Source organism: Microcaecilia unicolor, chromosome 12 (assembly GCF_901765095.1).
Source record: "Microcaecilia unicolor chromosome 12, aMicUni1.1, whole genome shotgun sequence".
Lineage (NCBI taxonomy): Eukaryota > Metazoa > Chordata > Amphibia > Gymnophiona > Siphonopidae > Microcaecilia > Microcaecilia unicolor.
In genome coordinates this window covers 43,702,402-43,719,626 of record NC_044042.1, presented here as the reverse complement: position 1 = coordinate 43,719,626, position 17,225 = coordinate 43,702,402, and the positions used below count along the sequence as shown (strand labels likewise).

The following is a 17,225-nucleotide window of genomic DNA, read 5'->3' as shown; positions in this document are numbered from 1 at the left end:
GGAGAAGGCTCGCTTGCGGGTATCACATCATGTAATGTCTTTTGGAGAGGGTGTGGTTAGTGAGAGTCCTTGGGAGGACCTTAATGTCCTTGGCGCTGTGTGGAGAATCATCCTATTCTTCAGATACTCAAAACTCTCAGACTCATGCTAGGGACTCTTTATTAGGAAAACCTTAACTGGATCCTATGCAGAGATTACAGGATATTTCAAAATCATAACCCACTCCCATTCCCCACAGCACACACACACACACACACACACATTGCTACTCATACCACCAAAACGTACAACATTAGCAACAGAAGCAGTGCAAGCTGCCCTCACACACACATTGCTCCAGCACAACACAGGTTCTGTAAATGGCACCCTTGTTGGGTGCTGTTTATAGAGCAGCACTTGGGGCATCATGAGGAGGGCAAGGAAGGAGAGAGGTGCTGAATCATGGAAGGACAAGGAGGGAGAGAGTTGCTGCATCATGGGGGATAAGGAGGGAGAGAGGTGTTGCATCATGGGGGACAAGGAAGGAGAGCGGTGCTGCATCATGGGAAGGACAAGGAGAGAGAGAGAGGTGCTGCATCATGGGGGGACAAGGAGAGAGAGAGGTGCTGCATCATAGGGTCAGCAAGGAAGGAGAAATGTGCTGCATCATGGGGGGCAAGGAGGGAGAGAGGTACTGCATCATGGGGAGGGCAATGAAGGTGCTGCCTCATGGGGGGGGGCAAGGAGGAAGGGAGGTGCTAGACAGAGGTCAGGTAGGGAAGAGAGAGATCCAATGAGGGGGAGTGAGGAAGAGAAGGGGCGTGGAGAGGGAAAGAGGTGCTGGACTTGGTGGAGGTGGAGGACAAGAAAAAAGAGAGGTGCCAGTGCCTGTGAGGAAAGAAAGAAGAGGGAGAGGTGCTGATCCTGCAAAGAGGAGACAGAATAAGAGTGAGGAAAAAGAGAGGAACACTTGCTGGATCCCTGGGGAGGGCAGAGAGAGGGAAGAGAGGGGGAGGGATGCTGGAATGTGGTGGGGGCACAGGGACACAGAAGTGTTATGTTGGACAGGGCAAGAATAGGGACACAAAGAATAGAGTTGCTCAACATTGTGGGAAGACAGGGTGATGCTGGGTCAGATAGATAGGGATGCAGAGAAAGGATGGATGCTGGACATGGACAGGGCCGCCGAGAAGGGGTGCAGGGGGGACAAAATTCCCTGGGCCTCCAAGGGGGGCCCGGCGCCGGGGGTCAGGCCACCAGTGCTGCAGTCCCTGGTCTCACCTGCCTGCCCTCGGCTCCGTCCGCCACTGGGCCCCCTGCATTAAGATCGGCAGCGCCTCAGCTCCATTTGGAAAGGCAGATTGCCTCCCTTCGGGCCCTCCCTGTGTCCCGCCCTTGCGGAAACCAGAAGTTACATCAGACGAGGGTGGGACACAGTGAGGGAAGGCCCGAAGGGAGGCAATCTGCTTTTCCAAACGGAGCTGAGGTGCTGCCGATTTTAATGCAGGGGGCCTGGTGGCAGACGGAGCCAAGGGCAGGCAGGTGAGACCGGGGACTGCAGTGGCAGCGGGGGGGGGGGGGGGGGGGGGGGGGGGAGGGGCAAGGGCATCAGCGGAAGGTACTTCTCTCTTTCCCTAATGCTCTCCCATGTCATAAAGCTGACAGAGTAGCACCAGTAGGTGAGAGCGCTCTTATGCCTCCTGCCAGTAGAAGGGAGGATGGAAGATGTCAAGAACATTCTGTGACTGAACTCTGTAGCTGGTTGCATGGGGTGGGGTTACTGAGAAAGTGTAGAGCACTGGGCTGTCCACCTAATTCCCCCTCCTTCGAGAATGGCTATGCATCTGAATACTAGCGCTATCTAGACAGCAAGCACTGTGAAAGATAAATGAACTGTTTATAAAGATGAGATTTATTCATGTATGACACTGCTTCAGCACAACATACAAATGATGTAGCATGTCACAGCATGAAAATGTACAAACATCACCAACCAGATAATGGCACAAGGGATACAATTAAAAGTGAGCATTTGGAAAAGGCTGAACTTTCCAGCTGTAGTAACAGGGGATGCTAAATACATGATAATCTATTTCAGATCATGATGCAGGTAATAAATAGAAAAACAAAAAACAAAGAAAAGATAATAAGGTGATACCTTTTTTATTGGACTAACTTAATACATTTTTTGATGAGCTTTGAAAGATAACCCTTCTTCTTCAGATCAGAAATTCAGCAAATCACGTTGCAAAAACAGAGTAAAGAGTAGACTTGTGGGGAACAACATTCTAACCTTCTATATTTCACAAAGCCTGAAATAAACCCATGGGAATTATTTGTTGTGTTAAAAGGGAACTGGCACTGAATATCCAGGTACTGGACGGCCTGCTGGAAGTTACTGCCAATATCTAGAGGCATATCAGGATACCTATCTAATTAATGTAAGACAGCATTATTACTGTCCTAAGTTATCCAGGAGCTATCCAGGTACTGCCAGTGAGTATCAGCAATTACCTTGGTAAACCCTGGCTCTGCCCCCACACTAACCGGATATTGCTGCAGTTATATGGCACTGAATATCCTGTGAAGACCCGGTCAGTGCTAGTTAACCAGGTAGGAGCGTCTCCTATCCATTTAACTAGTGCTAAATGTCCACCCCAGTGTATTTATGCTAGAAATATAAGGTTCCTTCAGGATTTTTGTAGTGAACTGTTAGAATGTTACATAAATGGTTCCTGTATTTATCACCAATGCTCTTATGGGTCTGTTTTGCCGGCTAGAAGATACAGTGCAGTATCACAATCTGCCAAAGGACAGGTGTCTTTCTCCAGGTTAGGAGCTAGCTCGAGATGCTCCACACAGCACATTGCCTCCTCTACAGCCTTTTCCACATGCTGCTTCTCCAGATACAGACAGGAGAACCTGCAATGCCCAACCATGTAATAGGTCTCTTGCTAGACCACAAGCAGCACTAAGTGACACCCTTGCTTCACCAATGATGTTATATTCTTCATGGCCTAGCCATAGGCATCCAGGTCTTTAGAAGAAGCTTCCAGGCACAAGAATGTGAGCAGAACCAATGGGTCTAGTGGGTTCTTCTTGGTGGCATCACACGGCATCACACGGCAGAACCTTTCTCCTCAGTGTCTCTTCCTTCTCTCTGCACTTTTCACTAGAAAATCCAGAATCAAAGTACAAAGATTAAGCGGCCTCTGAACCAGGGGTGGGCACCCTACTCCTCCAGGTCAGATTTTCCAGCTAACCTTGATGGTATGCATGAGAAAGATTGGTATACATTGGAGGCAGTAAATGCAAATCTCTCTCATGAATATTTATTGGAGTACCTTGCCTTCTTCTTCTCTGAACAATAAAGGACAGGAAATAACAATGGGCTTATGGCAACCCTGACCTGTTGGGGGCAGAGGAGGCATGAAAATAGACGGGGATGGCGGGACAGTGAAGGGGGAAACAGAAAACAAGAAGGCATTGTCTCTGGGGCTAATACAGAAAGCTGCAGTGGGGTGCAGCATACAGGTAAAGACCAGTTGATCTGAATGTTAATGGCCACTGTATACAAAAATGTTTCTATGTTGAACTTTACTCCCGTGGCAAAAATCAGCATATTAAAACGTAGGATAAAGAATCTAGTAATTACCCCACAGCAATGCACAGCTGTGTGCTGTTGTCTATCATGGGGGCACAATGCAAAAAAACTACCATCAGGTCTGAGGTGGCGTACAGTGCCTTCATGGTCTGCAGTCCTATGTCCCTCCCCTCCAACCTCAACCCTTATCCCACCACAAACTAAAATAAACTCCCTGGTGTCCAGTGGCACCCTCCCATCTTCAACTGAACTCCCTTCCCCTAATTCAATAGACACTTCCTTGTTTTTTAGTAGTATCCCACTCCCTGACATGGTCAACCCCCCTCTCTCCCTCCCAACTTACCCCTGGTGACTAGTGGTACCCCCTTCCTCCAAAGAGCCTGGTGTCTAGTGGCACAAAACCTGACCAACTTTTTAAAAAACTCCCTTATTTGAAAATTGGGCAGTGATTACCAAATAAGGGAAAAGTGCCTTATATGGCAGGCTAACCTCACCCGGTGCATCCCAGGATGCACCACGCAGGGCTACTATTTTCAAAATGGCACTGCCAAAACAGGAGCAAATAGGTATCCCTCCTGTCTCTTTCAGGTATGGGGTTCTGTTGGGGGGGGGGCGAGGGGAAGGGTTTGGGGGGCACTAAAAGCCAGGGAGTTTTTTGAAAGTCAAGTTGGGTCAGGTGTCATTTGACACCAGGGCTTTTGGAGGGAGGAGGGAGGGTGGGGTCAGTCATGTCCATGGGGTGACACTAGACACCAGAGGAGTGTTTGTTTAAGTAGAATGAGGGGTTTGGGTCAAGCTGGGAGGGGGACAGAGATTGGGGCCGATGCAGACTGCTGACGGCTTTTTATTTATTTTTAAATGTCATCTTTCCTGTCAGTGCCTGAGCCAATTGCGGTGATGGACAGCAGAGGTGACATTTTGCAATAAGCTATGGATTAGGGCCACATTTTTAATAATCTGGACATAGGCAACAGACAAGTACAGGAGAAACAATATTGAAATAACAGTACATATTATGGCCAAACCTGGTCCTGGAGGCACCTCAGCCAGTCAGGTTTTCAGGATATCAACAATGAATATTCATGAGAGAGATTTGCATTTACTGCCTCTAATGTATGCCATTCTTTCTTACGCATTCCACCAAGGTTAGCTGAAAAATCTGACCTGCATGCAAATCTCAATTAAATGGGGCTGGTTGGTCCAACTGCTAATATTCAGGAGCATTTAACCGGATAATGCCATTGAATATTAGCATTAACTACCACAGCACTATCTGGTTAGTGCCATGGAGTCTGAGGGTGGAGTTGGGGCAGACCCATGAGTTAACTGGGCACATTGGTAGGACCACATATAGGGGCCCCTTTACAAAAGCACAGCAAGCCTACCACAGGCTTGCCACACGGTAATTCGTCTCTACCTCTGGGCTCCCAGGGGAGCCTGGTGGTAGTTCCAACCCCCAACCTGCACCATTCCCAGCAGTAGAACATATTTTTTTATTTTTTGAGCACTAGGGGTGTGCCTGGAAGTAATCAGGCAGTGCCTCATGCTGCCTAGTTACCACTGGGCTAGCTCGGTAAAGGCTTCCCCAGGAAATGGCTGTGCAGCAAGTGTTTAACTTACCGTACAGCCATTTCCTTTAAAAAAAAAAAAAAAGCCTTTTATCAGTGGCGGTTAAAGGGGGCTTTAGGTGCAGCAAATCTGTGCATCGATGTTGACATTACCCCAGGACCCCTTTTAACCACTGCTTGGTAAAAGGAGCCCATAATGCAGTCTTAACAATACCCGGTTGACTATCCAGGTTCGGCACTGAATATTGGTGTACACATATAACTTCCAGGTGCTGCCAAATACCCCAATATTCAGTGCTGAAAGCTGCTGGATGAACATTGACCAGAAAATATATTTTTAAAACAGAATAATCTTGAGTTTAATTGAATAGCCCATACCTGTCGCTTTCCAGTTCACACACAAACTTCACCACTGAACTCCAGTCAAACGCTCCCGGCTCCTTCTTCAGTCATATCTCCATCTCCTGCCAATTCTGGGGTATGTAATCTGTGACGATGGTTTCTCTGAAGAACTCACAGGCTGAGAGGAGCTGATAGATGATGGGACCAGTGCCAATGTCTATTAGGATGCCCCCCTGTTATATTACTTGGCTTAGAAAATAAACAATTAAAACACAAGACACAAGGAAGCAATGAAACCTGTGGGCCAATAATTAAAGCTAGTTACACATTCAGCAAATACAACTACTTCTATTTATCATTTCTACAACACTAATGTTGTTATAAATCATAGATAAAGTGGAATAATAAACATATGTACACAAATACGTGAGAGACAATCTCTGCACAGAGACCTGAATAGAGGAAAATTCTTTATAATTACCTCTCCTTCACACCACAGGTAGGGGCAGTAGTCAAGAAATCCTTTTTCAAGCTTAAATCATTCCTCCAACCAACAGCTCTTAATATTCTGGTTCATTCTTTGGTTATTAGTCAATTAGACTACTGCAACACCCTTTATAATGGTCTTTGAGTGAAAGATCCTCGGAGATTGCAGTTGGTACAGAATATCACTATTAAATTAATCGTAGGTGCCAAAAGTATGACCATGTGATTCCTCTGTTGAAGTCATTCACCATATAACCTACAAGACTTTATTCCTAACTTTTAAAGTTCTTCGGACTGGAGAACCACTTTATCTTTTGTATCTTTTGGTCTCCTACTGCCCACCATGATTGATCCTCTCAGCAAAATCACCTATCTATTCCCACCTTCCAGGAAATCATTCATGAACACACGCAACATGCTATCTTTTCAGTTAAAGGCCCAGAACAATGGAATATGTTGTCATATCATCTCAGAATACAAACCTCCCAACAATAATTTAAGGTAGATTTTAAAATATTTCTTTTTACTGACAAATCCTTATGTGTTCTGTTTCTCTCCATATTTGCCCTGGGTTGCTGGTGTAGGCTGAGTTGGCACCTTCCCTCTGTCCTATTGAATATTGTAGTTTCATGTCCACCTTTCCTCTCTAGTTTGTGATGTCAATTTCCCTCTTTTCCCCTATATTAGTGTTGTTAGCTGCTCAGATAGATTGTATTTGATGGGTGGGATAGTAAACTCTTATTAACTTGAAATTTGATATGATACAGATGTTTAAATACTTGAAAGATATGCAAACTAGTGTTTTCAGAGATAGGGAAGCTGTAGAACTAGAAGCCATTGAGGTGGTAGTCTTTTTTTCTTTAATTACATTTGTACTCTGCACTTTCCCACTCATAGCAGGTTCAATGTGGCTTATATATTATATATAGGTACTTATTTGTACCTGGGGCAATGGAGGGTTAAGTGACTTGCCCAAAGTCACAAGGAGCTACCTGTGCCTGCAGTGGGAATTGAACCCAGTTCCCCAGGACCAAAGTCCACCACTCTAACCACTAGGCTACTCCTCCACTTAGGAGTAAAATCAGGAAATACTGTTTCATTGAGAAGGTAGTGGATGCTTATAATACTCAGTGGAGGCGGTAGGGATTCCATCCTGGTCTGATCAGTTTTTCTTGTTCTGTCAGCTTTTTGGTCCCTTATTCTCAGCCCCCTTCTATCTGTAAGTCTTATCAGCTCCAGCATTTGGTCCCTGATGCCTCTCCCCTTCTTTTTTGAGAACTTTGATTCATTTCCTTTGGATGAGCAAGCTATTCATGAAGGACTTGATTCTTTTGCACTGTTTCATGCTTGTAACCACTCTTTGAATTGTAAGGCCCCATGATTCCATTCAAGTCTCCGTTTAGTTAAGTGTAGACTTCGTAGAGCAGAATGTCTTTGGTGTAAACATGGCATATCAACATTATGCAATATTTGCAAGTCAGAACTCCAACTTTTTTACTTTAATTTGAAACAGGCTAAGAAGAGTTCCTTTACATGTTTGATTAGTTCTTCCCCTAATCGTACAAGGCACCTTTTTCACCTAGTTTTTCATGTTACCACTTGCAAAACTAAGTGCTCTACTGATTCTCTTCCTTCTGCAGATTCTCTGGCACAATATTTTCTAGAGAAAGTTCATACTCTCTCTCCCTCATGGGCTGACTCAGCCACCTTCTTCTGGTGAGCTCTCTCCTACCCAGGGTACACCTCCTAGACAGTCTTTGTCTATGTCTTGGATGGTCTTTTCTTTCCCAACACTGACCTCCCTTTGTGTCACATTGGATTCCATTAGACTTATGTGCTCTGGATTCTCTTCCTTCTTTTTGGCTTTGAGCTTCTTCTCAAAGTTTGCTTCCACTTGTGCTGATTTTAATAAATCATGGTCTATCCTCTGGCACTGTACCTTCACTTTCAAAAAAGGTCTGGTCTTATGTATTCTGAAAAAAAAGCCTCCCTTGACCCTGCTATACCAGCTAAACATAGTAAACATAGAGGGGCATAATCGAACAAAAACGCCTATCTCCATGGGCGTTTATCTCCGAGAACGGGTCCGTGAAGGGGCGGACCAAACCGTATTTTCGCAAAAAATAGACATCCATGTTTTATTCGACAATTTGTGAGCTGGGCGTTTTTGTTTTTCAGCGATAATGGAAAATGAAAGCGCCCAGCTCAAAAACGAATAAATCCAAGGCATTTGTTCGTGGGAGGGGCCAGGAGTCGTAGTGCACTGGTCCCCCTCACATGCCAGGACACCAACCGGGCACCCTAGGGGGCACTTTTACAAAAACAAAAAAAAGGTAAAAGAGCTCCCAGGTGCATAGCACCCTTCCCTTGTGTGTTGAGCCCCCCAAATCCCCCTCAAAACCCACTGCCCACAAGTCTACACCATTACTATAGCCCTAAGGGGTGAAGGGGGGCACCTACATGTGGGTACAGTGGGTTTGGGGGGGGTTGGACGACTAATAAGCATTAAGCAGCACAATTGTAACAGGTAGGGGGGGATGGGCCTGGGTCCACCTGCCTGAAGTCCACTGCACCCCCTAACAACTGCTCCAGGGACCTGCATACTGCTGCCAGGGAGGTGGGTATGACATTTGATGGTGAAAATAAAAAGTTGTGAAACATCATTTTTTTGTGGTGGGAGGGGGTTAGTGACCACTGGGGGAGTCAGGGGAGGTCATCCCCGATTCCTTCCGATGGTCATCTGGTCATTTAGAGCACTTTTTTGGGACCTGTTCGTGTGAAAAAAGGGTCCAACAAAAGTGTCCTAAATTTTCGCTAAAAACACCTTTATTTTTTCAATTATTGCCCTAACGCGTACATCTCTCCTCGGCCAATAACCACGCCCCAGTTCCACCTTCGCCACACCTCTGACACGCCCCCATCAACTTTGTCCGCATCCGCGACGGAGTGCAGTTGAAAACGTCCAAAATCGGCTTTCGATTATACCGATTTATTCGTTTTTGTGAGATAAACATCTATCTCCCGATTTGGGTCGAAATCTAGGCATTTTTCTCTTTCGGTTATAAGGTGGATAGTAAACATAGTAGATGACGGCAGAAAAAGACCTGCACGGTCCATCCAGTCTGCCCAAGAAGATAAATTCATATGTGCTACTTTTTTATTTGTACTGTCCTCTTCAGTGCACAGACTGTATAAGTCTGGCCAGCCCTATCCCCGCTTCCCAACCACCAGCTCTGGCACAGACCCTATAAGTCTGCCCAGCACTATCCCCGCCTCACAACTACAAGTCCCGCCTTGCACCACCAGCTCTGGCACAGACCGTATAAGTCTGCCCAGCACTATCCCTGCCTCCCACCACCGGCTCTGGCACAGACCGTATAAGTCTGCCCAGCACTATCCCTGCCGCCCAACCACCAGCCCCGGCACAGACTGTATAAGTCTGCCCAGCACTAGTCCCGCCTCCCAACCACCAGCCCCAGCACAGACCGTATAAGTCTGCCCAGCACTAGCCCTGCCTCCCAACCACCAGCTCTGCCACCCATTCTAGGCTAAGCTCCTGAGGATCCCTTCTTTCTGCACAGGATTCCTTTATGTACAGCTAAGTACAGCCCGATTTCTAATCTCTGCTTCTTTTGTCAACTTACCAAAAAATAGTTTTTCAACAATTCCTTTCTCATGTTGAATGCTCCCTTGTACTTCATCAAGTGAGATTTTGACAGTATTACAGCCAGGGCCGGTCTTAGGCAGGGGCGACAGGGGCGGTTGCGCAGGGCCCCGCACTCCTAGGGGCCTCGCATCTCTGGCATGTCTGTCCTCCTCTCTCGGAACACCTCCCTGCTCCATATCTTAATGTGCAGCCACATTTCAGTAGAGAGCATCAGGTAGTGGCAGCGATTTTCATATCCCGTCATTTGCCGAACCCAGAGCCTCCTCGCTGCTGCGTCCCGCCCCCTTTTGATGTCACTTCCTGCTTCTAAAAGGGTGGGACACAGCAGCAAGGAGGCTCTGGGCTCAGTAGCTGACAGGATAAGAAACTTGCTGCCACTATCTGCTGCTCTCTACTGAAACGTGGTGGATGCAAATCAAGGGGGTGTGGGTGCAGGCATGGGAGGGCGGGTGTGGGCATGGGCAGGGGGCCCCACTGAACTGGTCTGCACAGGGCCCCGCAATTGCTAAGACCGACCCTGATTACAGCACATAATATGTGATTGCTTCTCTCCATAGTGAACTTTGATTCACACTTGATCAGATTGCTTTAATTGCTTCCCTTGACCTTTCTGTGGACGTTGATCTTATTGATCATATACTTCTGCTCAAGTGTTTGACCAATATTGAATTAGCCAGGTCAGTTTATGGTTGGTTTACATCATTTTTGCATGGACGTTCATTTTCTGCTCATTTCTCTTCAGTCGCTTCTTCCACTTCTCTTTTGTCTGGGATCTATTCTGTCACCGTTACTCTTTAGCTTTTTCTCAGTCCTTTGGCTACTCTATTTCAATCATTTAACAGTAGCTTTCATTCCTATGCTGATTATATCTTCCTTGTTTTTCCTAATGTGTTACTTAATATTGATTTGCACCTTCTTCAGATCCGTTTGGATGATGTTTGTTCAGAGCAGCCATTTAAGAGATTTAATGTTTTACTTAAAAAATATTTTTTAAACAGGTTTTCAGAGATCAGGCACCAGACTGATTATATGGTCAGAGCCAGGGAAACTAAACACGGTGTATATTTTATCTTTGTGTGTTTGCATATCTTTCCTATTTTGTTATTGGCGTTCATTTCTGCTTATATTAAATGTTATTATTTTGTAAACTGCTTTGACCTGCTTGTCAGATTAGGCAATATATCAAATATATCATAAACCATAAACCATAAAAATGTGTGGGATAAACACAGAGGATAGCTTGGAGCTGGTTAACTGCTGATATTCAGTGGGAATTAAGTGGGCAGTGCTGCTAAATATCAGCACTGACAGGCCATTTTGGAGTCAGGCCGCACAGAGGCATTATGGGAGCAGAGTCATGGAGGAGTCTAGAGTTATGTGGGTGCCAGCATCAGCACAGATAACTGGGCATTTAGGAGCGCATAAAAAGCAGTCATAAATTTGCTCAGTTAGCTATGTAGATGCCAACACTGAATATTGACCAGCACCCAAACAACTTCCAGTACCGATCATCACATTTCCAATGTTCACTCTCTGGCAAGGGAAGACACCCCCCTTGCAAAGTCCAGACTCAATGTCCAGAGCCCTCTCTTCCCCAACAAGGCAAAACCTCCACAGATCCAGACCCCCATCTTGCCCCTCCCCCTTGGCCTACCTGAACTTCCTGGCAGTCCAGCAGTGCAATGGGGCAGCAGTAAACCTCACTCTCTCTGTCTCTATGGCTCCATGGTCAAAATGGCCACTGTTAACTCAAGTGGTAGTCTTAAGACTGCACGAGTGGTGGGAAGGGTAGGAGGGGGTCTTGCCCTGTTGGGGTTGGGAGGGGTTCTCAGGGTTGCCGAGAGGGGGGTAGGGGGACAAAATTCCCCGGGCCCGGGCCTCCAAGGGGTGCCCGGCGCCGCAGTCCCACCCACCCTCCGTTGTCGACCGTCTGCCACCGGGCCGGGTCCCCTGCATTGAAATCACAGTGCCTCTCACCTCTGTGTGAAAGCGCTGCAGGCAGCAGTAGATCGCCTCCCTTTGGGCCTCCTTCCCTACCTGTGTCCCGGCCTCGTCTGGCATAACTTCCGTGAGGGTGGGACACAGGGAGGGAAGGAGGCCCAAAAGGAGGCAATCTGCTGCTGCCTGCAGCGCTTTCACATGGAGGTGAGAGGTGCTGTGATTTCAATGCGTGGGGCCTGACCCGGTGGCGGATGGAGGGGGGAGCGGCGGCGGCGGCAACCTCAGGGGGGGCAGCAGCGGGGGCAGGGCCCCAGGAGTGGCCTTGCCCCGGGCCCCAGTCTCTTGGTGGCCCTGGGGGTTCTGGATCTTGCCCAGGGGGCTGGGAGGGTATCTTGACTTGTCAGGGGGGAAGCTCAGGATATGAACACAGAATTTATGCAGATTCAGCTGATACCCAAACTGCATCCCTGCAAACTATAAAACTGCGTGACTGCATACACACGTACCCCCCTGTTTACGAAGCCACACTAGCGGCTGCCACACAGCAATGCCAGTACAGCCCATTCAAAGTGAATGGGCTGTGTTGGCATTAGGACGCAGCTTAGTAAACAGGAGGGATAGAAAGATCACACTTACCAAAGTTGGGCGCCGAAAAAATGCACACTGAGCATTATTCTATAAATGGCACTTTGAGTTGGGCACCGTTTAAAGAATGGCACATAGCATCAGGATCTATGCCCAATTTTTGGCACAAGGATTTACACCAACTGAAACGTGTAAATTAGGCTCAGACCCCACGATCCCCGGAATTCTATAATACTGTGTGCATCATTAGTGAATGCCCCTGACCCTCCCATGGCCACACCCCCTTTTCAGTTGCACACTAAAGGATTTACACGTGCATCTTTATAGAATAGTGTTTAGCAAGATGCACGTGTAAATCCAAATTGTTGCCAATTAACACAAATTATTATTAGAGCCCAATTATAGGCACTAATTGGCTTGTTACTCAATTAAAATGCATATGCAAATTGGGCACAAGGAAACAGAAAATACATTTAAAATTAGAAGATATATTTAAAACACATAAAATGACATCCCCAGTGTGTTTTTCTGTAAGTGGGGATAGGGAGGGAGTGTACACTAGAGTTTTGCACCACTAAAGTATATAGTATAAAGACATAAGTACATAAGTACATAAGTAGTGCCATACTGGGAAAGACCAAAGGTCCATCTAGCCCAGCATCCTGTCACCGACAGAAAAATAATTATTCAAGAGATCTGTCTGGTTGACTTTAGGAGTTAAACAGACAAATTCTTATGGTTAATATTCTCCCCTTGGTGACCTGCTGAACTTTGCATAGAGAAGCTGCAGCACACGAAAAGTATACCCAGATTAAATAGAGAAGGCATGAGAGGCATGGTTTCACGTTATTCGCTCAGTGCAAAGGTCCGGTTTCTCTGAATGGCTAAAGAGTTGTTAAATTATCTGAACAACTTTATCCAAATATATTCAGGCCACCAATACCCACAAAAGATAATTGGACAAAGCAGCTAGTTAACTTTGATAAGTAGTAGTAGTAGTAGTTTCACTCATTTTTTCAGTATTGAGCTCAAAGATCCGTTGTTCAATGCAACTCACTGTAATACGATTCTCTGTAACCCAGAGCTTTGGCCTCTACATACAAACCCTAGAACGCCCCGAAGCCATGAGTGAAATAGGTTGCACAATGTTGACCTATGCACCAGGTAGGAAAGAATGTGCAGACAGCATTCACCAGAAGAAAACGTTTGATGTAGCTTTTTCAGTGCAAATGTTAGCAAGCTGTTCCCTGAAATGCCACATGTGTCAAAGTTATGGTAGGTTCCCAGGTAATCTCTAGCCTGGAAGTATTTTAAATATTCATTCTTGTCAGTGAAGCTTGAGGCCATGTTGCAACCTTGGAGGATGGAGAGTCACAATTAGTTGTGTAGCTCGTACAGCACAGCTTTACTTATCATCAGGATGAGCCAGATCCAGTGCATGCAAGGATTTATAGTCCCGGGGCTGTCTCCGGCCCCGCAGGGCAACTGTTCTCGGTGGTCCGCAGCTCGCGTGTGCGCACCAGCAGCTTCCTCAGTCTCCTACGGTGGTGGCGGGTGGGGCACGCGTCACTGACATCAGACCTTTGCAGCTCATTTAGTATAATAGGGACAAGGTTCACTGCTCTCACAACTGCTGCATTTGCTCCAAGCCTGTCTTATTTTCTGTCACAAGCCTTGCCTTGTTTTCTGTGCTACCCCAGCCACATCTCCAGCTCCAAGCCTTGCCTCATCTCCAGCTGCAATCCCTGCCTCATCTCTAGCTCCAAGCCCTGCCTCGTCTCCAGCTCCAAGCCAGCCATGTCTCCAGCTCCTAGTCCTGCCTCACCTCCAGCTCCAAGCCTGCCTGTTCTTCAGCTCCAAGCCAGCCACATCTCCAGCTCCAAGTCCTGCATCATCTCCAGCTCCAAGCCCTGCCTTGTCTCAGGGCCAGTTTTAGACATGCTGGGGCAGGGCCGTGCCTAGGGTCTCTGGTGCCCCCCTGCAGACTATCGGTTGGCGCCCCCCCCCCCTGTCCAGCAGAGCAGGAACAGAAGGGAGCAGGCAAGTAAGCCGGACTTCAGGAAAAAATAGCACTGTATTGTATGTATCCCTCATTGATAAGTCTCTGACTCTAAAGTTTAGCAATTTCATTAAAGCAAAATGTATTTTCACATATCACATCCTATCCAAGGAGAATGTTTTATATATGTCACCCGTCTGTGGTAAAACTTCACACAGTATCAAAATACCTCTAATATGTAGTTGTGCCAGCCGAGGAAACTAACTGTGCTCAGCTCACAAGAGACAGAGTGAACATAAAATAAAACTTCATCCTTAAAAGATAATATCGGATGAATGCATGAAGGTGAATATGAATTCCTGTGAATGGAATCAATTTGATTTACAATAAATCCAGATACTACTCCCTCATATATATAACAAAAAATTATTTAAGTGGAATGGAATTATTTGACTGTACTGGTAAACAGAAAGAAATACTCTATTGCATTCTAATCTCCTTTGCACCAAAGGATATAATTCAGATCAAACATTTATCTCTGATCAATTATCTCAGATAAAATATTTATTTCAGATCAAATATTAAGGTTTCCTTGCTTACAGTCACTTAAATCTACCTAGCCTTTATATAGCTTATAGGATTTAAACACTCTTAAACTGAAATTCACCCTTTTCTATTCTTCATAAACTTCAAGTAATCCTGAAATATTCAGATCCTTTTCTCACTAGAGAAACTTCAATCGCCACCAATCTCTTTTCACTTATATTTTCTCATTTACCACAATCAGGCACTCTTTTATAACTTCAGTCAACAAACACAGGAAGTCACAGCTGGATGTCTCTCTTGGCAAAGGACAGCTCTCACTCTGTTCACTTCCCGGGCAGATTTCTTAACAGAAGCTGATCATCCAATCAGAGAGCTCTATTTGAATGCAGATTAAAATACAGACACTCATGGGAATGTTTAGTGAAAAACACCGGACTAATTTGCATATGATTTAAACAAATCTGAGCATATGACAACCAAGTACAGACTCCCAGCACCTGAATTCTGCAATTAGATTTAAGGCAAATACTTTTAAAACTTATTTTTACCTCATAAAAAAAACAAGACAAAAAGGGCTGGAAATGCTACACGCTAGCAGGATACTGCACCTTGATCACGCATGAAAAACACATGACAACAGATACGAAGGCAAAATACTGAACTGGAAAGTTACCTCAAGAAGTCAGAGTCAGCATGCAGCAATACTAGAAAAATTGAAACTTACATGCAAAATATCACAGATGCACATTTCCAAAAGCTGACATATTCCAATTAATAAATTCTGAATAAAATACTTTTTTCTACCTTTGTTGTCTGATCATTTGGTTTTTCTATTTGCTTTGGTCCCAGTGTCTTCTATTTTATGCAGTGTCTTCTTTCCATTTGATATTTTTTTCTCTCACCATGTCCACCATCCTCCTGTGTCCTTATGCCTCCTGTCTACCATCTGTAGCCCTGTCCCTATCCTTCAGTATCCCGATCCAGCTCTTTAATTCAACAGTTTTCCCTCCATCCATATCCAGCATTTCTCCTCACTCTCCTCCATCCATGTGCATATACTTTCCTCCCCTCCATCCATGTCCAGCACCTTCCCTCTTTCTCTCCTACCATTCGATCCAGTGTCATCCCTCTTTCTTTCTCTCTCCATCCTTCCACCCATTATCCTCTCCCAATCCTTCTGTCCATTGTCTTCCTCTATCTCCCCTTCCTTCTAGACAGTTATCTCTCTTCCATTCAGCATGTCCTCTCTCACCCCATCCTTCCAGTGTCTTTCCTCTTTCCCTCCCTACCAGTTTCTTCCCTCCTTCCAGCATTTTTCCTCTTTCTCCCTCCTTTCATCCAGGCAGCATTTTTCAGTCTGACAGCTAGGGTCTCCCCCAGTTTCTCCCCAGCAGCTTCTCTCTCTCTCTCTCTCTCCTGCCCATGTCCCCTCTTTCTCTCTCCATCTCTTTCTGGCTCTCCCCTGCTTTTTTCCATGTCCCTGGCTCTCCCCTGCTCTTTTCCATGGCCCCTCTTTCTCTCCCCATCTCTTTCTGGCTCTCCCCTGCTTTTTTTCCATGTCCCTGGCTCTCCTCTGCTCTTTTCTATGGCCCCTCTTTCTCTCCCCATCTCGTTCTGGCTCTCCCCTGCTTTTTTTCCATGTCCCTGGCTCTCCTCTGCTCTTTTCTATGGCCCCTCTTTCTCTCCCCATCTCTTTCTGGCTCTCCCCTGCTTTTTTTTTCCATGTCCCTGGCTCTCCTCTGCTCTTTTCTATGGCCCCTCTTTCTCTCCCCATCTCGTTCTGGCTCTCCCCTGCTTTTTTTCCATGTCCCTGGCTCTCCTCTGCTCTTTTCTATGGCCCCTCTTTCTCTCCCCATCTCTTTCTGGCTCTCCCCTGCTTTTTTTTCCATGTCCCTGGCTCTCCTCTGCTCTTTTCTATGGCCCCTCTTTCTCTCCCCATCTCGTTCTGGCTCTCCCCTGCTTTTTTTCCATGTCCCTGGCTCTCCTCTGCTCTTTTCTATGGCCCTTCTTTCTCTCCCCATCTCTTTCTGGCTCTCCCCTGCTTTTTTTTTCCATATCCCTGGCTCTCCTCTGCTCTTTTCTATGGCCCCTCTTTCTCTCCCCATCTCTTTCTGGCTCTCCCCTGCTTTTTTTCCATGTCCCTGGCTCTCATCTGCTCTTTTCTATGGCCCCTCTTCCTCTCCCCATCTCTTTCTGGCTCTCCCCTGCTTTTTTTCCATGTCCCTGGCTCTCCCCTGCTTTTTTCCATGTCCCCTCTTTCTCTCCCTATTGCTCTCTGGCTCTCCACTGCGCTGGCCATATCCCCTGGCTCTCCCCTGCTTTTCTTCTCTCTCCGCCTACCTTTTCCAGCCAGTGGCCACGTTCCCTTCTTTCCCTCCGGCCCGGGCCTCTTCAGCTGACAGAAGAAGAAAAAGAAGCGCGGGACCGCAGCAGCGTTCAGACATGCGCTGTTGGCTCTGCCGGTCCTCTGCCCCCGGAACGGGAAATTGACGTCACGGGGCAGAGACC

General features: G+C 46.4%; 1 pseudogene; it reads right to left on the bottom strand.

Annotated features, from left to right (window-relative positions):
- Window positions 1–1,870: 1,870 nt before the first annotated feature.
- On the bottom strand, window positions 1,871–13,666 carry LOC115482212 (annotated as a pseudogene).
- Window positions 13,667–17,225: the final 3,559 nt, after the last annotated feature.